The sequence below is a fragment of the Apium graveolens genome, chromosome 4 (assembly GCF_009905375.1).
Source record: "Apium graveolens cultivar Ventura chromosome 4, ASM990537v1, whole genome shotgun sequence".
Classification (NCBI taxonomy): Eukaryota; Viridiplantae; Streptophyta; class Magnoliopsida; order Apiales; family Apiaceae; genus Apium; species Apium graveolens.
Window position 1 is genome coordinate 46,615,616 of NC_133650.1, and position 17,740 is coordinate 46,633,355.

The 17,740-nt window shown below is 40.4% G+C and overlaps 2 non-coding genes across 2 annotated transcripts; both read left to right on the top strand.

The window, feature by feature from the left end:
- The first annotated feature begins 2,007 nt into the window (after positions 1–2,007).
- Positions 2,008–2,112, top strand: LOC141722024 (small nucleolar RNA R71). The gene has a single exon (XR_012575061.1). It is a non-coding gene; the product is annotated as a small nucleolar RNA R71 (small nucleolar RNA).
- A 13,307-nt stretch (positions 2,113–15,419) lies between these two features.
- Positions 15,420–15,526, top strand: LOC141722625 (small nucleolar RNA R71). Its single transcript, XR_012575636.1, has one exon. It is a non-coding gene; the product is annotated as a small nucleolar RNA R71 (small nucleolar RNA).
- Positions 15,527–17,740: the final 2,214 nt, after the last annotated feature.

Sequence of the window (17,740 nt, forward strand, 5' to 3'; positions counted from 1 at the left end):
TCTAGTAGTGGAAGAACCCTCTATAAGTATGGGAGGATTCGTCCGGCCACTCTCTACATCATCAAAAATATATTCCAACCCCTTATCATGGGGTGCACCTAAGAATGCATAACTCAAGTAATATGATAGCGCGTTAAGCTCAAGTGTGGAAACATCTTCAATAGATGGCTCGAGACGCTCCTGAGAAATTTTTAGCTCTGCTAACCCAAAAGAATCGAATGGCATATCCAACTTCCTCTTCCACGAAGGTGAATTCAAAACCTGCAATTGCTCTGCTCCTTCTTTATCTTCAATAACTGATTCCCCTATTAAGGATCTCTCTAAGGTATCTGACTTTGGCAATTTCTCAAGTTCCGAATTCATTACAAAGTCGACCATCTCTACTTTAAAAAATTCCTCTTTAGCTGTGGTTAACTTTATTTCCTTAAACACATTAAAAGTGACCTTCTGATCATGAATCTTCATCATAAGCTCTTCTTTTTGCACATCGATCATAGTTCAGCCTGTAGCCAAGAATGGTCTTCCCAAGATGATGGGAATCTTCTTATCCTCCTCAAAGTACAGAATGACAAAATCAGTAGGGAAGATGAGCTTATCCACCTTAATTAAGATATCATCCACTATACCTCATGGAAAAGCGATGGAACGATCAGCTAGTTGCAATGACATGTATGTCGGTTTCGGATTAGGTAGACCAAGCTTCTTGAAGATAGACAAGGGCATCAGATTGATGCTAGCTCCCAAATCACACAAGCATTTGTCAAAAGACAAGTTTCCGATGGTGCAAGGAATAGTGAAGCTTCCAAGATCTTTAAGCTTCAGAGGCAACTTCTGTTGCAGCACAGCACTGTATTCCTCCATTAGAGCAACGGTCTCCAAGTCATCGAGCTTCAATTTCCGAGAGAGAATACATTTCATAAACTTTGAATAGTTAGGCATCTGTTCAAGAGCTTCAGTGAAAGGTATGTTGATGTAAAGTTTCTTGAACACCTCCAGAAACTTAGCAAATTGGTCATCCAACTTCTGCTTTTGCAACCTTTTAGGAAAAGAAGGTGGAGGATAGAATTATTTTTCTCTGTATTACCCTCAGGAGGAGTGTGTTCCACATTTTTATTCCTTGATTCCACTTATGCTTCCTTCTACACATCTTCTTCAGCCAAAACTTCAGATTCTGGAACTTGAGATTTTTCAGGGCTTGCAACCTTCCCAGACCTCAATGTAATTGCCTTAACCTGCTCTTTTGCTTCCCTCTTGCCTGGAACTTCTGTATCACTAGAAAGCGTTCCTGTTAGTCGATTCCATAAGGCGTTAGCAATTTGTCCTATCTGGTTCTACGGAGTCTTGATAAAAACAGCCTGGCTTTGGCATATAAGAGCCTGGTTTTTGCATATAACCCTCAACTCCTCCAATTCAGATTTTTCATTCAAAGATTGACCTGCATCATGAGTTTGTTGTTGAAGTTGGAGTTGTTTTCTTGGTGCAAATTGTTGCTGAAAACCAGGAGGATTGAATTGCTTGTTTCCAACCTGCTGGAACGGCTGTTGCATCGCATTCTGATTGTTCCTCCAGATGAAGTCAGGATGATTCCAGTTGTCAAGATGATAAGTGTCTGGAACTGGTTGCTATAATCTCTGAAAGTTGCTCACAAACTAAGCTGATTCACTAGATATAGCACATTGCTCTGTTGCATGTGAACCTGCACAAAGCTCACAAACACTCGTTATCTAATTAACAGCAGAGTTAGCCAGAGAATCGATCTTCATAGACAATGCCTTTAGTTGAGCAGTGATAGCCATAGATGTATCCACTTCAAGAACTCCTGCTACATTGCCTTGTGGAAATCTCTGGGTTGGATACTGATATTCATTAGCAGCCATCAGTTCAATTAGATCATAAGCTTCCTCATAGCTCTTTACCCATAATGCTCCATCTGATGCTGCATCAAGCATGGGTCTTGAATGTGCTCCCAAACCGTTATAGAAGCAGTTGATGATCATCCAATCAGGCATTCTATGATGAGGACACTTCCTAAGCATCTCCTTGTAGCGCTCCCAAGCTTCATATAGAGATTCTTCTGATTGCTACGTAAATTGAGTAAGAGCACTCCTGATTGCAGCTGTCTTTGCCATAGGGAAGAATTTAGTGAGAAACTTCTAAGAAAGATCCTCCCAAGTGGTGATAGAACCTGCTGGTAGAGAATGTAACCAGCACTTAGCTTTATCCCTCAGAGAGAATGGAAAAAGCCTCAGCTTTATAGCATCTTCAAAAACTCCATTGAACCTGAAGGTGTCGCAGATCTCTATGAAATCCTTGATGTGCATATTTGGATCTTCTGTTGGAGAACCCCCAAACTGGACTAAATTTTGTACCATCTAAATTATGCCAGGCTTGATCTCAAAGGTAGTAGTTGTGATAGTTGGCCTGACAATGCTAGAGTGAATTTCATTAATCTTGGGTTGAGAAAAATCCATCAAGGCTTTCGTTCGTGCTGCTGGATCTCCCTTTGTAATGAGTACCTGAAACACAACAAGTAAACCGTGAAAGTAAAAGAGTCTGAGTCAGTGAATGTTAACGACCACTAATGACAAGCACATAAACTAAAAATTAACACTAAGTCCCCAGCAGCGGCGCCAAAAACTTGTTAGGACATTATCACGCGCTAATAATACACGCAAGTATACGCGTTCGCAAGTAGTATAAGATTTAGATCAAATTCATTTCCATAGAGACTCTTTAGTTAATTTAAGAATATGCACCTATGCAATAATGATATGGTTATTATCCAATGCTAAGACAAATAACAAGTTGAGATTGTTTATAACTAAGAATTAAACTAACAATTATAACTAAGAGAACAAGAATGGATGAATTAATATATATGACAAACATGAGATCCTAACTTCATTAAATACTTCATTCAATAGCCTTTTTGTTCTTAACCATAGCAAGTAATGGTGATGACACTAATCAGATAACACGAAACTAGTAAACGCCAACTTTCGTTGTACGAATACCCTACTACCAAGCATTCATAAAAGAGATAGAAGTTGAATAGACACCAATTATGTTTAGTCCTTATATGTCTATAAGAATTTAAAACATAACAGTTTAATGCGCAAGTTATCTATCATGATTACATAGGGCAAGTAAGATGGTTGAAATTACCTATGAATCATGCATAACAATAACACATAAACCTATGCTAGCATGGCAAGTTCTAAACCTCTATATTCATTGTCGCTTCAATAGAGATTAACACGCTATCTTATATGTTAGCTACGCACATAAGACGAATAAGCACAACTCATACTAGGTTATCATACAATCACTACACACTTAGGTATCGAAATAATTTAACTAAAGAAATCCATAAATAAATCTGTTAGAACCCCATGATAACGATTAGTTCATAATCAAACTCATCATCACCATGGGTTCCCATGAAAACATGATAATAAACAATATAAGACTAATAGGGTTCAAAGACAAATAGAAAATAAGCATCCAAATATCAACTATATTAAAGAAAATAATAGTCTTCTTCTTTGTAGCCTTCTCGTGCTCTCTAGGTCTTCTTATTGTTATCACAGGTCTCCTTGGTGTTAAAAACATCTATTTATTGGTACATATAGGCTCCAGGATGACCAGAACTCTCAAAATCTTCAATTTCGACTAAAATCAGGATTCTGGTGCAGAAATCGGGCATGGGCGCGTTGCTACATGGCGCGGCCGTGCTGAAATAGTGTTTTCAGCGGCGCGGGCGCGCTCACATTCTGGAAAATTCTGACAATTCTTCTTTTGGCAGTATCTTGAGTTCTGCTCGTCAGATATAGGTGTTTCAACTGCCCACGCGAAACTAACGAGATTCTATAAAACTTGAGAATGGACTAAGCTTCCAATTCTGATCTCTTTTCAACATATTTCTTTGAAAAGCTCCTTTCTTTATTTAACTGATGCCTGAAGTGCAATAACACAAAAACACATCAAAAATACCAAAAACTTGAGTCCAAAAAACCAACTTAAGCCTATAATGAAGCGTTTTAAGTGGATATAAAATCCACTTATCAGTCATGCCTTTTCCTCATTACTTTCTATATTACCATATGCAATTTTTCTTTGTCTACAGATATGATGTCCACTCCTGGCTTGATACACTTAACGAAAAGGAACTCTCTAGATTAAGAAAAAGTTTCCTTCGTAATTAAGCAGCATCCTTTAAGTGGGTTGGGGGGCGGCTTTGTATAGTAGGGGTGTGCCAAACCAGCGACGAATAATAGGTACCCCATCCCCAGGCAGAGTTCGTGAGCCGTGTAATAGGCGGCCATTTCGCACGGTTCGGGGGGCACTTGAGTCAGCCGTCGGCGCCCGACATCGTCTGAGTATTACGACGATAATAGCATCGAGCTTCGCTTCAGCTCGATTGCATATCCACAGGCAAATGGGCAGGCAGAGGTTGCTAATAGAATCATCCTTGATGGATTTAAGAAAAGGGTTGAACGCTCACAGAACACTTGGGTAGATGAGTTTTTGCCTATACTATGAGCATATCGCACCACCTGCAAAGTGACTATTGAAGCTACCCACTCATGCTGGCTTACAGAGCCAAGGACGTGGTGCCCCTTGAGATCACACATGGATTCCCCATGATCGAAGCTTATGAACCAGAGACCAATGAAGAAGGCATGAGGCTCGCTCTCGATATGATTGATGAGGTCAGAGATAAGGCCAACGCCCGTAATGTAGAGCATCAACGAAGAGCCTCCCTCTATTATAATAGAAGGGTTAATGACAGGTTCTTTCAGCAATGAGACTTGGTTTTACGGAATATTGAGGCATTAGGAGTCGGGGAGAGAGAAAAGCTTGCCCTTATCTGGGAAAGTCCTTATAAGGTCAGGAATACATTAGGATGAGGATCCTATAAGTTGGAGACCCTAAACGGTGATGAAGTGCCCCGCACTTAGCACACTTCAAACCTGAAGGTTTATTATGTTTAGGAAGTTTGTGATATGTTCCTAGTACTTAGTACCAAGTTTATGAACAAGGTCTATGAAACCATGTTATGTAAGGGTCGAACCCGTGTCATAGAGATATTATCTATTAATGCGAGTTTATTTCTATTATCTTGTCTGCCAATTTATTTAAGTACATGCATCTAAAGAATGTAAGTCCTGAAGGACCAAAATGCAGAAAATAAAAGACAAGTATGAAAGGAAATCAAACAGAATGCATAGATAGAGATCCGAAGGGTCATAAGTTAAGTCTCGAAGGACCAATATGATACAAGCCAATATAATCCGAATAAACAAAGTCTGAAAAGATAGCCACATACGGCAACTAAAGTTATGCAAGGCCATAACGGTTACTCTTCAAAATAATCCTCCTCCTCATCCTGACCATTCCCCGCTCTCTGGCCTTCTTCCTCCTCCTCTTTTTCCTCATTCGAACCAATCTCGGAGTAGGAGTTACTGGTCCTTGCAACTGACTCCCTGATCTTCCCATAAAGAGCTGCTTTGGAGCTAGGACTACCCTAAGGGGCCTTACCCTTAGAACCGGAACCCCCGCGACTAGAACTGGATTGAGACCGCATATGGAGAGTCTCGGGCACAGACCTAGAGGCCTTCCCGGAGGAGTCCATAACAGGTAACTCCCAGAGGCAATAGAGGAGACTTGGGTCGACCACGTCCAGATACATGCCATGAACATCTTTGACTCCCCTCTTCCAACCTAAAGCCAGGTTAACAGGGTGCATCTCATTGTCGTGCTCATCCATCATCTTAGTAAATGTTAAGGATCTATTGTATGAGTCCACGAGCTCTCTCCACTCCTTCTTCCTTTTCTCCTCCGCTTTAGATTCTCTAAGGCAGCAATCTTTCCCTCCGCTTCATGAGCTTTGCACTTCCACTCATCCGAAGAGACCTTCATTTTGTTCATTGAGGACTGCAGTGCCGCATAGTCATTTCTTATCTTTATGCTCTAAGTGGAGGACGCGGTGAAGTAAGCATTGGCCTGACAAGGAGAACTTAAAATGTAGTTATAAAAAGTTTAAGTCAAAAAGGCTAAGTCCCCAAACACAAGACCTGGACGACTAGACACCATTGGCCTGCAAAGAGTCTTGCCCCTAGGCCGACCAGCCTTGGCCGGCCAGCATGAAGTGGGGCCTTTTGGGCCGAGCAGGACCCCCTGTAGGGGTGGTTTCTATGAAATCTATTAAGTCCAAAAAGAAATGCACTTAAATGAAAGTTTATACAAGTTAAAATGTACCTGATACAAGGCTTGAGCCCCCAACATCTCGGCTTCAAATAGTTTCTCACCAGAGGAGATAAACAGAAGGTCAGGAGGAGTAACAAAATTCTTCAACCACTCGAGGGCTAGGCACGGACAGCTGAGCACCGAGTCATTAGTGGAGATATCCCAAGAAGGTTCCCAAGGGATTCTTGCACTCCCGTCAAAGTCTTTGGTCCTCTTCTGACCAGATCCAGATGCTTCAAGGAAAGCATGAATCTTAGGTACATGGTTCGCTTACTTGGCTGCATCCCGAGCAATTATTCCCATGACTGGCCACGGCATCAAGAGCCTTAGCAGCTGAAACAAGATGAAAGGAAGGTAGATAGAAGAATAAACTTGTATAAAGTTGAAGTATCATCAATAAGAAGGTCACGGGCAAGAAGCTCAGAATCTGAAAGGTTGAGGATGTAATGAGAACTATCAACCGGACTGCTGAAGTCACGCCTGAAGTACACCCCCTAGTCTCCATCCTCCCAAGTTAAGACCACAAACTTCTTATTCCAGTTGTGGTTTGAATCATGAAGAGAATTCATGTTCACTATGTGAGGAACATGAGGTCTGTGTTTTATCACGACCCATCCGGATATCAAAAAAGAAGCTTTCATCATGAAAATGCTTCGGAACATCATTATGCTTAAAGGGATGCCCAAGTTGTGGCACCTCACTATGAAGAGAATGATAAAAGCCCACCCGTTGGGGTAGAGCTGACACGGATGGATATTGAGCTCGGCCAGGAGCCTCGGGATGAAGGGGTGCAGGGGGGACCTCATCCCGGACTTCAAGGCTGCTTTATACACAGATAACCTCCGCGGACTGAGATTGCAAGCCCGCTTACTAGGCTTAGCCTTGCAAATCTTTAAACATTCAGGCCAAGAGTAGCTCGACTGGATCTCTTCAACATCCCTTTCACGAAGCATACTCCTGTGGCGGAAGGCATCAAAATGGATAGTACTTGAATACTCATCCGGCCTTTCGTCCAACATGCTCTTTAGAATGTTAGAACAACGATTAATAGAAAAAGGTGAAACAAAAGCTATACTTTACAAAGAGCGGAGTGTAGCCCTCTTGTGCATAGCCTCCTTCGTAGAAAGGGAAGATCTTCTTGGACCTTGACCTTGAGACATCTTTGAAAAGCTTGAAAATTTGAGAGTTTGTAAAAGGCTTGAGAGAATTTGAGAAGTTGAGAAATGAAAGTGTAAATGAAAATGAACACTTCTCATCTTCTTTTAGAGGGAAAGAGTTCCCGCTACAGCAGGTCGTAACTCTACCTGGTCCGTGTTAGCATGTGCTTATCGAAAAACACCGGAAAATGGTGGGGAGAAATGATCGAAAAAATAGAAAGTACGACATAATAAATAAAGAAAGCAATGCAGAACACCACTTATCGTATCATTCCTTCGAGAAAAGCCTGGCTGGGGCTAAAAGTAAATCATTAGTCTTAGCTAAGGGTTGATTATGTTAATCACCATGATTAGAAAATTTTATTAAGATTAGAACAAGATTAGCTTTTGAGCTGAACAAGTATTTTGAAGTCAAGAGTGCTCGCAAGTACGAGAACAGAACGTTCTCCTCATGACGGATCAGACTTCCATGTAGGAGACCTCCAAGGTATGCTAAGAGCAGACCTGGCCGACCAGGCTACAAATGAGGCCTTGAGGCCGACCAGGAGCCTCTGTAGGATAGCCTGGAGGGCCCCCAGGTGCCGACCATGCTACAAATGAGGCCTTGAGGCCGACCAACAACCTATGTAGGATAGCCTGGGGGCCCCCCAGGTCTAATAAGAGCAGACCTGTCGGACCAGGCTATAAATGAGGCCTTGAGGCCGACCAGGTGCTTCCGTAGGATAGCCCGGAAGCCCTCCAGGTCTACTAAGAGCAAGCCTGGGTGACCAGGCTACAAATAAGGCCTTGAGGTCGACCAGGAGCCTCTGCAGAAGAGCCTAGAGGCCTTTCAAAGTTGTTCCGGTGGCCCTCCTATGAAATTCTTTACGAATGTGCAAAAAGGGTTGACCTTCAACGGAAACAAGTTTCGTAAAAACTAGGACATCCACGAGAACGAGTTCCATGAGGATCAGAGTGTCAGTGAGAACAAGTTCCATGAAGACCAGAGGGTTCATGGAAATAATTGGCCCCAAGGCCTCCCAAGAGCAGGCCTGGCCGACCAGGCTACAAATGGAGCCTTGAGGCCGACCATGAGCCTCTGTAGGAGAGCCATGAGGCCTTCTGAAGTTCTTTTGGAAACCCTCCCTTGAAGTCTCTTGGAAATTCTTTAGAAAGGATAACTCCCGGCAGAAATAAGTTTCGTGAAGACTAGAACGTCTATGAGAACGAGTTCATTGGAGTAAAGAACATCCTATAAAGCAAATTTGAAAAAGTTCGATGGAGTATAGCACTTCCTAGAGAACAAGTTCAATAGAGCACAGAATGTTCAGTAGAGCGAGTACAGAATGTTCGATAGAATGAGTACAGAACGTTTGCTGAAACAAGGGTAGAAGAACCACGAGGGACTCTAGGACCACCATGAGATTAATTCCATGGATGGTCAAGAGCAAGAAAATTCTAGAAGAATACACGAAGGGCTTAAGTCGGGATATAAGGTTTTGAAAAAAATTTGGAGCAAACACCCCTGGCCAGCAAGGGATAGGAGATCTTGCCCCTGGCCGACCAGTCCTAAGCTGACCAGCTTGCAGAAGGGCCTTTTAGCCGAGCAGAACTTCTTGCAGGTTGCCCTGCATGAGGTCCTGCAGAGTCTCGGTAACCCGAAATTCAAATAAAAAATGACCTATTATCACCCAACTCACATACCACTTGAATCGGCGAACAACCCCCCTGTGAAAATTTTTGAATTTTTTTGCGAAAGTTGGGAAAAATAGAAAAAAATCGATTTTTCTTAAATTTTCAGAATTTTAAGATTAAGTCTCGATTAAGACCGAGTAGTGAGATTTAGTCTCAATTAGGGAGGATTATTGTAAATTACACATAATTAACCCATGTTAGGGGGAATTAGTTACTCGTGTGATAAAATTAGCCCTGATTAGGATCGTTTAACCTATTCACTCATGTGATTAGTGTGAATTAGGGATAATTAGTGTCTTATGCATGCTGATTAGTCCTGATTAAGACAAATTAGCCCCAATTAGTGCATTCTAGCTTAAAATTAGGCTCTTTTAAGCCTAGTTAACAGCTTGTAATATGGAAATTAGCCCTGATTAAGGTCGATTAGAGTCGAACAGGGCCTGCTAGCAGCTTTCACCGTATAATTAACTTTGACAAAGGTAAAGGGTTGATAAATGCTCATTTTTTAGTCCCGATTAGGACCGTTTAATGTTACACACTATCCGATTAGCCGGTGCAAAGGCCTTAAGTGTGTATACTCGCACTAGATAAGTCGTTATAAACGTGTAGGTGTAAGGACGAAAACACACACTAAATTTTCACGCAAGTATACATGTTTGCAAGTAATATAGAATTCTTTCTAGTTCATTCCCACAGAGACTGGTTTAGGTTAACTTCAATCTATGCACTTATACAACATTGATATGGCTATCGTTCAATGCTAAGACAAATAACAAATTGATTTTGATTAACTAAGAGATTATACTAAATAGCATTAAATAGGAAAATTGAGGTTGAATTACTTATATGAGATACACATGGGATTCTAACTTCATTACTACTTCATTCAAAGTCATTGTTCTTGACCTTAGCATGTAATAGTAATGAGAACTAATCAGACAACACGAAACTAGTAAATGCCAACTTTTGTTGTACGAATACCCTACTACCGGACATCCATAAAAGATATAGAAGCTGAATAGACACCAAATATGTTGAGACCCTATATGTCTATAGAATTTGACAACATAAAGGTTTAATGCGTAACTTATCTATCGTGATTACATAGGGCAAGTAAGATGGTTAAAATTACCTACGAATCATGCATAACAAATACATGAACCTATGCTAGCATGGCAAGTTCTAAACCTCTAAATTCACTTTCGCTTCAATAAAGATTAATACGCTATTTTATAAGTTTGCGACGCTCATAAGATGAATAAGCACAACCAATACTAGGATATCATACAATCACCACACACTAAGATATCGAAACAACTTAACTATTGAAATCCATAAGTAAATCCGTTAGAACCCCACGATAACAATTAGTTCATAACCGAACTCATCATCACCGTGGGTTCTGATGAAAGCATGGTATAATAAACTAAGTCTTTATAAACTGAATAAATAATCAAAGTACGTAATCAAGAGTAATAGGTTCTACAAACAAGAAAAACAAGCATCCAAGATTACAACTCAAACAAAGAATCACAAGTAGAATTAAGATTTTCTTCACTTTCATTGAATTTATGCTCTTAGGTCTTCTTGTCGTCTTCTCCATAGTCTTTGTTATGAAAAACGTCTTTAAGATGTCTTTAAATACCAGCCCAATATAATCCAGAAGTACAGCAAATCAATATTCTAGTAGCAACAAGATTCTGAAAAGCCGACCTGGCGCGACCGCTCTGTGAAGCGGCGCGGCCGCCCTGAAAAACTGCAAACCGAGCGCGGCTGCCCTGTGTCTTTAGAAAAATTTATTTTCTTTGCTTTCTTTTGCTGGTTTCTTCGTGCAATTATCTAAGGCTCCTTCCCTACACTCTTCCAAGCATAAAAACATTGTCAACCATTCATGCTTCTGATTATGCCCTGAAATTCAAAACACTACAAAAACACATCAAATACACAAATAACCTGAGTATAAAACACCAATTTGAGCCTTCACGAAGCATTCTAAGAGGATATAAATGCCACTTAACATACCCCCAAACTTGAATCGATGCTTTTCCTCAAGCATAACATAATAAAAAATAAGAAATAAAAATGCATGAATGCAACTAATATGAATGCAACGATCCCCTCAGATTAGCTAAACCAACCAATGGGCAACATCTCAACAAATGCTAGTATTGCACAAAGTTCAATCAAATCCCATAAATCAACTCACAAACCAGAAACGTGCATGTGTGCATTTGCTTAATAGATATACTCTCGCAACTAGATCAATAATCGTAACTCACCACTCACCAAGGCAATCACAAAGTTATAAACAAAATAAACGATAAACTCAAAATAACTGACAACACTTCAATTTTATATCGAAGTTATACAAGGATTCATGCTTTTATTTATAACACATAACAAACACAAATATGCTTATTTGATCGTGCAATGAGTGAGGTCCACAAAAGACTTATGCAATAATAGCCATGTGGCGAGCGTTAGGTTAGCGGATCCCAGACTATAAAAGCCTTAGGTCACTAGGCACAAAGTCCCCTAGAACTTAATAAATCGAGTACTAAAGAGCCCACTCGTGATCAATTATGAATAACACATATTTTTTTTCTTTTTTTTCTCTTTTTCTGTTTTTTTTTTCAACAATTTCTGAACGAGTGCCTTTCGCTCCATCTCGCATCCTTAAATAATGTAAAACAGAAGAATCCTGCTTGAAGGATACGAGCTGTTGTCTTTTCTCCACCATAGTGGCCTCCATAAACAGTCAAATGACAGTCTCGCAAGATACCATATGTCTCGCTGTACGAAATACATCTCCTAATGATTTGGTCAACTCTTTGCCGAAACAAAAATGGCTCATCCCACATGTACCAATTCACCTCATGAAGAAACTTCTTCCTTTGAGAAGAAGACAAGTCTGGAGGCATAATATTGCTCATAAGGTAGTTCATAATGTCTGCGAACCATGGTTCTTCTTCTTGCACCCCTAACAACTGCTCATCGGGAAAAGACTCATTTTCAATGTCTTATCCTATGAAGTCGCACTTGGATCTTCTAAACGAGAGAGATTATCTGCAAATTGATTCTCAGTACATTTCCTATCCTTGATCTCCAACTCAAACTCCTGAAGTAAAAGAACCTATCGAATCAATATAGGCTTCGAGTCCTTCTTCGAGATGAGATAGCGAATAGCAACGTGATCAGTGAAATCTGTAACCTTCATCCCAAGCAAATAAGATTGAAACTTCTCAATACCGTAGACAATGGCTAAGAGTTCCTTCTCAGTAGTATTATAGTTCAGTTGAGCACCATTGAGGGTCTTACTATCATAGTAGACCACATGAAATATATTATTCATCCTTTGCCCAAGAACTGCTCCAACTGCATAGTCACTTGCATCACACATCATTTCAAAAGGCTCATTCCAATCAGGTGCAGTTACGACAGGTGCCGTAATCAAACTCTTCTTTAAGCTATCAAAAGCAGCTAGACACTCATCATCAAACTTGAAAGGGACATCTTTCTCCAATAAATTGCACAACGGTTTAGAAATTTTAGAGAAGTCCTTAATGAACCGCCTAAAAAAACCCGCATGACCAAGAAAACTGTGGACTCCCTTAACAGAAATTGGAGGAGAAAAGTTTTCAATGACCCCCACCTTGGCTTTGTCCACCTCAAGACCTTTACTAGAGACCTTGTGCCCAAGAATAATGCCTTGTTGCACCATAAAGTGACATTTCTCCCAGTTGAGAACCAGATTAGTCTCAACACACCTTTTAAGAATTGCGCCAAGATTTTGCAAGCACTGGTCGAAAGAATCCCCGAATAGAGAAAAATCATCCATGAACACCTCCACATTCTGACCAATCATATCAGAGAAAATGGCCATAATGCATCTCTAAAATGTTGCAGGTGCACCACACAACCCAAAAGAAACTCTTTTGAAGGCAAAAGTACAAAATCTGATTATAGCCCGAATAGCCATCCATAAGACAATAGTATTTATGCCCATCCAACCTGTCAAGCATCTGATCAATAAAAGGAAGAGGGAAGTGATCCTTCCTCGTGGCTTTGTTCAGCTTCCTATAATCCATGCAAACTCGCCACCCCGTGACTGTTCAAGTAGGAATGAGCTCATTCTTTTTGTTAGCAACCACAGTGATGCCTCCTTTCTTCGGCACACACTGAACTAGGCTCACCTAAGAACTGTTAGAAATAGGATATATGATCCCTGCATCTAGCCATTTGAGAATTTCCTTCTTCATGATTGGATTTAGCCTTTTCCATTGCTCAACAGTCGGCTTACTTCCTTCATCTAGCAGAATTTTATGCATGTAATAAGAAGGGTTGATTCCCTTGATATCTGCTATACTCCATCCAATAGCCGATTTGAACTCTCTCAGAATTCTCAAGAACTTTTCCTCATTGCTCCCTGAAAGGTTAGATGTAATAATGACAGGCAAAGTAGACGCATCACCTAAAAAAGCATACCTCAAGTGTTCAGGCAAAGGTTTAAGCTCGAGTGTGGGAGCTTCCTCAATAGATGGCTTGAGACGCCCCTCAACATTTTTGAGTTTTGATATTCCAATAGATTCAAAAGGCATATCCAGCCTTCGCTTCTAAGAAGAAGCATTCAAATACTGCAACTACTTATCACATTCATCATCTTCACTATCTGAATTTCCCAACAAGGCTTTCTCTAAGGCATCAGACCTTAGCATTTGATCAAGTTCTGAAGTAAGCACAGAATCGACCAATTCCACTTTTAAGCACTCCCCGTTATTAGCAGGGAATTTTATGGCATTGAAAATGTTAAAAGTCACATCCTGATCCAGTACTCGCATAGTGAGCTCACCCTTCTGCACATCAATGAAGGGTCGGCCAGTAGCCAAGAATGGTCTTCCCAAGATTATGAGAATCTTTTTATCCTCCTTGAAATCAAGAATTAAAAAGTCAGCAGGAAATATGAGTTTTTCCACCTTGACCAAGACATCCTCCACAACGCCTCGTGGATATGTAATAGAACGATCGGCCAACTGCAAGGACATATATGTAGGATTTGGATCAGGTAAATTCAACTTCTTGAAGACGGACAAAGGCATCAGATTGATGCTAGCTCCCAAATCACATAAATACTTGTCGAATGACAAGTTTCCGATAGTGTAAGGAATAGTGAAGCTCCCAAGATCTTTAAGCTTCAGAGGTAACTTCTGTTGGAGCACAGCACTGCATTCCTCCGTAAGAGCAACGGTCTCTAAGTCATCGAGCTTCACTTTCTGAGAGTGAATACCTTTCATAAACTTCGCATAGCTAGGCATATGTTCAAGACCTTCAGCGAAAGGTATGTTGATATGAAGTTTCTTGAACACCTCCAGAAACTTAGCAAACTGCTTATCCAACTTTTGCTTCTACAGCCTCTTAGAAAAAGGAGGTGGAGGATAGACTTGTTTCTCCCATGTATTACCCTCAGGAGGAGTTTGTCCCATATTTTTCTTCCTTGGTTCCACTTCTGCTTCCTTCTGCACATCTTCTTCAGCCACAACTTCATCTTCTACAACTTGAGATTTTTCGGGATTCACAACATTCCCAGACCTCAATGTAATTGCTTTAACCTGCTCTTTCGCTTCCTTCTTGCCTGGAACTTCCATGTCACTAGGTAGTGTACCAGGTTATCGATTCAGCAAGGCATTGATAATCAGTCCAATTTGATTCTCCAAGGTCTTAATAAAAACTGCTTGGCTCTTGTACATGAGCCTCAACTCCTCCAATTCAGATTTTTCATTAGATTGTTGCAGTTGGAATTGGTGTCTTGGTGCATACTGCGGTTGCTGAAAACTAGGAAGGTTGAATTTATTTGCTGCATACTGCTGATAAGTCTGTTGCACCATATTCTGAGTGTTGCTCCAGCTGAAGTTAGGATGATTGCGGTTGTTGGGATGTTAGGTGGCTGGAACTGGTTGTTGCGCCCTCTGAAAGTTGCTCACGAACTGAGCCAATTCACTAGAAATAGCACACTGCTTCGTCGCATGCACACCAGCATAAAGCTCATAAACACTAGTGATCTGATTAATTCCATAATTAGTTAAAGAATCCACCTTCATCATCAAAGCCTTAAGCTGAGCAACTATAGTAGTAGCTGCATCTACCTCCAGAATTCCTGCTACCTTGTCTTGAGGTAGTCGCTGAGAAGGGTTCTGGTGTTCATTAGCAGCCATCAGTTCAATCAAATCATAAGTTTCATCGTAGCTCTTAGTCCATAAGGCTCCACCTGATGCTGCATCAAGCATGGGTCTAGGTTATGCTCCCAAGCCATTATAAAAGTAGTTGATAATCATCCAGTCAGGCATCCCATGATGAGGATACTTTCTAAGCGTCTCCTTATAGTGATCCTAAGCTTCACATAAAGACTCTCTCGATTGCTGCACAAATTGAGTAAGAGCATTTCTGATTGCAGTTGTCTTTTCCATAGGGAAGGATTTAGTAAGAAACTTTTGAGTAAGATCTTCCCATTTGATGATAGAGCCTGGTGGTAGAGAATGAAACCAACACTTAGCTTTATCCCTCAGAGAGAATGGGAAAAGCCTTAGCTTTATAGCATCTTCAGACACGTTGTTAAATTTGAAAGTGTCGCAGATCTCAATGATATCTCTAATATACATGTTGGGATCTTCCGTTGGAGAACCCCCAAACTGGACTGAGTTCTGCACCATCTGAATCGTGCTAGCCTTGATTTCAAAAGTGTTAGCCGCTGTGGTTGGTTTGACAATGCTAGACTAATTATCATTTATCTTCGGTTGAGAGTAATCCATCAAAGCCTTCGGATTCGCTTCTGGTTCTCCCATTACAACAAGAGCTTCTTCTTTAACTTTCTCCTCAACAAAAACTTTTCAACTACTTCCTTCACTTTATCCAGTGTCCTCTTTCGAGATCGAGAACACGTTAGCATACACGCTCTCTAGAGTACCTGAAAAAGCAACAAGCAAACAAGTAAGTAAAATATCCGAGTCAGTGAACTTTAACGACCACTGATGTCAAGCACATAAACTAAAAATTAACACTGAGTCCCCGGCAGCGGCGCCAAAAATTTGTGAGGAAGAAAACACGCGCTAAATTTACACGCAAGTATACGCGTTCGCAAGTAATATTGAATTCTTTCTAGTTCGTTCCCACATAGACTGGTTTAGGTTAACTTCAATCTATGCACTTATGCAACATTGATATGGCTATCGTTCAATGATAAGACAAATAACAAATTGGTTTTGATTAACTAAGAGATTATACTAAATAGCATTAACTAAAAAAATTGAGGTTGAATTACTTATATGAGACAAACATGGGATTCTAACTTCATTACTACTTCATTCAATGTCATTGTTCTTAACCTTAGCATGTAATGGTGATGATAACTAATCAGACAACACAAAACTAGTAAATGCCAACTTTCGTTGTACGAATACCCTACTACCAGACATCCACAAAAGAGATAGAAGCTGAATAGACAACAAATATGTTGAGACCCTATATGTGTATAGAATTTGATAACATAAAGGTTTAACGGGCAAGTTATTTATCGTGATTAGATAGGGCAAGTAAGATGGTTAAAATTACCTATGAATTATTCATAACAAATACATGAACCTAGGCTAGCATGGCAAGTTCTAAACCTCTAAATTCACTTTCGCTTCAATAGAGATTAACACGCTATCTTATAAATTCGCGACACTCATAAGATGAATAAGCACAACCAATACTAGGATATCATACAATAACCACACACTAAGATATCAAAACAACTTAACTATTGAAATACATAAGTAAATCCATTAGAATCCCACGATAACAATTAGTTCATAACCGAACTCATCATCACCGTGGGTTCTGATAAAAGCATGGTATAATAAACTAAGTCTTTATAAGCTGACTAAATAATCAAAGTACGTAATCAAGAGTAATAGGTTTAACAAACAAGAAAAACAAGCATCCAAGATTACAACTCAATCAAAAAATCACAAGTAAATACAAGCTTTTCTTCTCCTTCATTGAATTTGTGCTTTTAGGTCTTTTTGTCATCTTTTCCTTAGTCTCTGTTATGAAAAACGTCTTTAAAATGTCTTTAAATACTAGCCCAAAAACATCCAGAAGTCCAGAAGATCAATATTCTAGTAGCAACAGGATTCTAAAAAGCTGACCAGGCGTGGCCGCTCTGTGAAGCGGCGTGGCCGCTCTGTGAAGCGGCGTGGCCGCCCTGACAAACTGCAAACCGAGCGGCAGCTCTATACTTGGGCGCAGTCGCCCTGTGTCTCTTGAAATTTTTTTCTTTGCTTTCTTTTGTTGGTTTCTTCGCGCAATCATTCGAGGTTCTTTCCCTACACTCTTTCAAGCATAAAAATATTGTACAACCATTCCTGCTTCTGATTATGCCCTGAAATTCAAAACACTACAAAAACACATCAAATACACAAATAACCTGAGTATAAAACACCAATTCGAGCCTTTACGAAGCGTTCTAAGTGGATATAAATGCCACTTAACAGTAGGTCGCTCCATACTTTAAGATAAAATGACGATACCCATGAAGAGCCGACACCCATGAAGGGCCGATACCCGAGAAGGGCCAAAAGTACCCTGAGTCACGAAAAGACCATTATAACTTCCTCGAAAACTCA